We start from the raw sequence: 5,554 nt of genomic DNA, 5'->3' as shown, positions 1-5,554 counted from the left end.
TCAACAAAGAAAATCCATTTGGTGTTAGGAGAAAAATATTGAAGCAAAAATGGAAGGGAAAGGTAAAATCAAAAGGAAATAAGCCTCGCAATGTCCAGTCGCATGAGCGTGTCTCAAAAGGCACCGAACTTCTGCATGGATGGTCAAAATTTAGCATATTTTATCAGCTACCATATTGGAGAAGTTTAAAAATACGTCACAACTTGGATGTCATGCACATCGAGAAGAACATATGCGAGAATCTCTTGAACACTTTGTTGCAGGACGGGAAAAAATCGAAAGATGACTTAAGGGCACGTCGAGACCTAGCAGAATTGAACATTCGTCCGGAACTGCAAGCTATAGATAAGGGCGACGGAAAGTTTGAACTCCCAGCCTCCCGTGTCACACTGTCGAAGGATGAGGTCCACAATATGTGTTTATTTCTAAAGTCCGTGAAGACACCGGATGGTTATGCTTCAAACATTTCAGCAAATGTGCATATTGAGGATAGAAAGATTTTGAGACTCAAGACACATGATCATCATATTCTATTACATCAACTTCTCCCGGTTGCATTGCGACATGCTAACAAGGAACTCGCGATGGTGGTAATAGAATTCTACGGTTTCTTCAAGCAACTATGCTCTAAGGTGATTGATGTCAGGGAGTTTGAAGAATTAGAGGGACGTATTGCTAATACACTGTGTAAAATAGAAATACTATTTCCACCCTCGTTCTTTACGGTCATGGTGCATCTCACAATACATTTAGCATATGAAGCCCGCATCGCAGGACCAGTTCAATATCGCTGGATGTACCCCGTGGAGAGGTATTTATTATTATAATATTCATTTAATATTTGTCAAATTACGTTTCTCAGTTCAATTTTGTCACAAATCATGAAACTATATGCTTGTAGGTATTTGGGTTTCATGAAACATTTGATGCATAATCGTGCACGTCCTGAAGGATCGATAGCAGAGAACTATATAAGTAATGAGAGTTTGAATTTCATCTCTCGTTACTTGCGGGGTGTGGAGACAAGGCTCAACCGTCCCCAACGAATAATTGACGGAACACGGTTTCTTCAAGCAACTGTGCTCTAAGGTGATTGATGTCAGGGAGTTTGAAGAATTAGAGGGACGTATTGCTAATACACTGTGTAAAATGGAAATATTATTTCCACCCTCATTCTTCACGGTCATGGTGCATCTCACAATACATTTAGCATACGAAGCCCGCATCATAGGACCAGTTCAATATCGCTGGTTGTACCCTGTGGAGAGGTATTTATTATTATAATATTCATTTAATATTTGTCAAATTACGTTTCTCAGTTCAATTTTGTCACAAATCATAAAACTATATGCTTGTAGGTATTTGGGTTTCATGAAACAACTGATGCATAATCGTGCACATCCTGAAAGGTCGATCGCAGAGAACTACATAAGTAACGAGAGTTTGAATTTTATCTCTCGTTACTTGCGGGGCGTAGAGACAAGGCTAAACCATCCCCAACGAATAATTGACAGTACATTCTACAATGATCATGGGAAGGACACTAGATTCTCCAGAATGAAGCTAGATCAAGCCCACACATATATCCTGAGCAATGATACTACATTTAACATATACACGGCGTAAGTATTTAACTGTTTGAATCAGATTATATCACCTCACAATAATTATCTCTATTTAACCGTTGTAAATGCTTCTTGTCTAGGCTTCACATCCGACATGTCCAGACTAATCTTAAATGCAGAACCAAAAATAAGAGAGTTATGGACACTCACTCTAGACAATTCCCCGCATGGCTGAAGGGTGAAGTAAGATCTTTTTACATTTCTGATTCATATATCAAATATATGTATCTGCCAACAGATATGTAAACTATTTGCTTTTTTTCTTAAAGGTTGACAAACGGATTACGAATGGGATTAACCTGTCTGAGAAAGTTTGTTTATATGCCAGAGGTCCTTCTAATGTGGTTAAACATTATGGAGGCTACTGTGTCAACGGCTTTAGGTTTAACATCGTCGGTCTCGAAGAGAGACGACAAACGCAAAATAGCGGTGTGTTCTGCTCCTTCTCGCAACTGTCATATGCTAGTGCAAAAGATCTAAATCCGATACAGGGGGAAATCTATTGCTATGGTCAGGTAGAAGATATCGTGGAGATTTTCTATGGGATTAATAAGGAAGTCAGTCATGTGATGTTTAAGGTTCGTTGGTGTGAACAGAAAAAGGCGAAGGATGACTACGGTTACACAATCGTTAATCTTAACAAGGAAATATATCAGTCTGAAAAATACATGTTAGCTGCTCACGCCAAACAGTGCTTTTATGTCAAAGATATAATGAAAAATGACTAATGGGTTATCCTTAAGAATCCGCCTAGAGCCTACATTCATGAAGTCGTGTCTGACGAAGTTCATGATGAGGAGGTTATCTTGGCCGACGAAATAACCGAGGAGTTTTCATTGACACAAAATAATAATCTGGACTATGAAATTGCACTAGCGCGCCCTGATGTACCTACGATTATATGTGAGCCAAGGCGTAAAGGAAAAAAACCTGTCCGCAGCGGAGTCGATAAAACTATAAGAACAGTCCTTTCGTTAGCACGCACACGGTCGCAGGCTATCCGCACACGATCGCAGAGTAGAGCATCAATATCATCTGTTTGACTGGTTATCATGTATCACGATGTGTCATGAATTATATTATTATCTTTATATTAACTGGTTGACTGGTTATCATGTGGATGTGTATGTATTATATTATTACCTTCATATTAACTGTTTGACTGGTTATCATGTATCACGGTGTGTCATGTATTACATTATTGCCTTTGTATTATCTGTTTAACTGGACATCATGTACACGCGATTCTGTTGCCATGTGCTGTTTTATTAATTATTTGCATTATATACTTTTGTTGGATATTCATTATGTTTTCAAAGTATAGATGACGAAAGGATTACGTAAGAAAGCGCTTGAGAGAATTTTTGGTAGACATTCTGGAGGCGACGCACATTCCTCTACGTCAGGTATTTTTATTTATTTGTTATATTTGTACATTTCTATAAACTATTAACATGAGCCTAATATTTTTTTAACATTTACTACACAGGAGGAGGAGATGCTACACATGACTCGCAGCCACAAGACACATCACGCGGAGATGCTCCACATGACGTGGAGACACAGGCTGATCCTACACAGCTTGCGGAGATACCACCGCCACCGCATGTAGATGTATTGGAGGAGAGGAGATTTGAACCGTATAGCGTAGCTTTAGAAGCTGCGGCACTACCGCCAGATTCTATTACGGATCAGCGAGTCCATGGTCCGGCCAAGGTGAGTGATGATTGGGATTCTTATCATGCTATGCGCGACATCGCGCAGCAAAGGTACGAACAAGCAAAGCGTAGGTGCCTCGAACTGAAAGGTATGAAAAATTTTTTATAGTTTATCGGTTATTATTTTAAAATTTTTTTGCAAATATAGATTGATTCTTTAATTCGCAGGTACCGAGCGACCTCCTAGATGCGGCCGCAATGCTACTAAGGAATCGAACCTCATCCCTGATATTAATCGGAGGGCTGTGATCCGATGGGAAAACGGAGTGCCTGTTGGGGCCTTTGCTAATGCTTTCAACAATTTCCTTGCCGCTTTAGCCAGGAGACACGATTTCTTCAACATATTTTTGATGTGGAAATCGCAGCGGATTGATGCGCTGGTGGCTTGTTGGAGATATATATGTGTGAGTCATTTATTTTAATTTTCATCATTATTAGTTATTAGTTTATTATTATGTTTAATACACTGATTTGTATCTACTTTTTCTTTATATGTTGAAGCGATTTTTCTTTCTTGACGATAATATTTGTGCCTGGACGTACTGCTTCGGGCAAATCAATGTATCGTTCAAGAGATGGCGGTTTGAGGTAAAGAAAAAATATTTTGTCCAAATAACAGAAGATTGGGAGCGATACTGGCATCTTGACACGCGTGTGGATGGAGTAGATTTTTTTGCACTTTGCAGTTACTGGGACACGGCTGAAATTCAGGTATTATTGAAGTATATATTTTTAATTTATTGTTTGAATTTCTATATTGTTTCGAATTGACATTGTTTTGCAGGCTCAAGCTGAAATAGCAAGGAGGAATCGCAACGCGCCTCGCACTTACGAGCATCACGGGGGCTCCAGGACATTCAGCCAGCATTATCATCAATTAGAGCTTGAGGTATATAATATATTAGCTTTTACGTTGAGTATAATTTATGTGTTATGGGTTAATGATATATTTGAATAAAATAGGGAAGGGGAGATCTCAGACATTTTGCAGATCGTATTCTGACTTCCTAAAGCCCGAATTACGCCAATGAAGAGAAGAAAGCAAAGAATAAGGATCTGGCTGTAAGTATCAGTTCATTTATATATTCAATTTCATATCAATGCATCATTATTAAGTCGACTTGCCCGGGTTGTTTTGATATATCGCAGGAGAAATTACATGCCAAGGTACAGGAGCAATTGACTCAGTCTCAGGTCTGTTCTAACACTCCTGCCCAGCTAAGTAGAGAGGATGAGGACCCCATCATCAAGACGGTCATTAGACCTAGTAGGAAGAACAGATATCGGTGGAGAGGATCCGAGCAGAGGCCGCACGAGTCTAGTAGCACCTACGAGTCTGCAGCACCACAAGGAACACCAGGAAGCAGTTCATATCAAGACTCGATGGAGCAGCGATTAAAAGCGATTGAAGATTGGCAGTCGCAGCAAATAACATATCAGCGGGCTCTAGAGGAAGAACAGAGGCGTCGGGAGCAGACCGTATTGGAGTTCACACAATTCATGTCGACTCTGCCTCAGGAGGCTCAGGAGGCATATAGGAGACATTTTCTGTCGTCACAGGTAATATATATACTTTGCTTTTTTTAATTAGATGATATCGTACATACTGATACACACTGATACAAACTGTTACACACAAACCCTAACTCTAACCCTAACACAAACCTCAAAATTTATACTTGCGTGCGTAGTGTTGTTGATGGTGTATTGTGGTGTTGTGATGGTGTAGTGTTGTGATGGTGTAGTGTTGTTGTGTTGTGGTGTTGTGGTGTTGTGGTGTTGTGTTGTTGTGTTATCGTGTTGTGATGTTGTGGTGTTGTGTTGTGGTGTTGTGATGTTGTGGTGTTGTGTTGTTGTGTTGTGTTGTTGTGTTGTTGTGTTGTGATGTTGTGGTATTGTGTTGTGGTGTTGTGATGTTGTGGTGTTGTGTTGTAGTATATTTATATTTGTACTCTTATTAACGTTTACACACACTTGTTAACATTTGATTTATATTTACAGGCCGGGACTTATTCACAAGGTGCAGCCGGGGGTAGTCATAATATGGCTGGTGTTGAGGATAAGGATGATGATGATCAGGAGGATTGATTGTCCTTAATATAACTTTGAAAATAATTTCTTGTGTTGTATAAACAATATTTATTATGGCGACGGAATTTCCGTTGCTAAAAACATTTTTAGCAACGGAAATTCCGTCGCTAAAAATCTATT

At 39.5% G+C, this 5,554-nt stretch overlaps 1 long non-coding RNA gene across 1 annotated transcript; it reads left to right on the top strand.

Annotated features, from left to right (window-relative positions):
* Positions 1 to 3,707: 3,707 nt before the first annotated feature.
* On the top strand, positions 3,708 to 4,186 carry LOC109827910. The gene is made up of 3 exons (XR_002243535.1): positions 3,708 to 3,747; positions 3,845 to 4,054; positions 4,128 to 4,186. It is a non-coding gene; the product is annotated as an uncharacterized LOC109827910 (long non-coding RNA).
* The last annotated feature ends 1,368 nt before the right edge of the window (positions 4,187 to 5,554 follow it).

This window comes from Asparagus officinalis, unplaced genomic scaffold, assembly GCF_001876935.1.
Source record: "Asparagus officinalis unplaced genomic scaffold, Aspof.V1 AsparagusV1_Un539, whole genome shotgun sequence".
Lineage (NCBI taxonomy): Eukaryota > Viridiplantae > Streptophyta > Magnoliopsida > Asparagales > Asparagaceae > Asparagus > Asparagus officinalis.
Note: the sequence above shows the minus strand (reverse complement) of the source record. Positions and strands in the feature narration are given on the sequence as shown.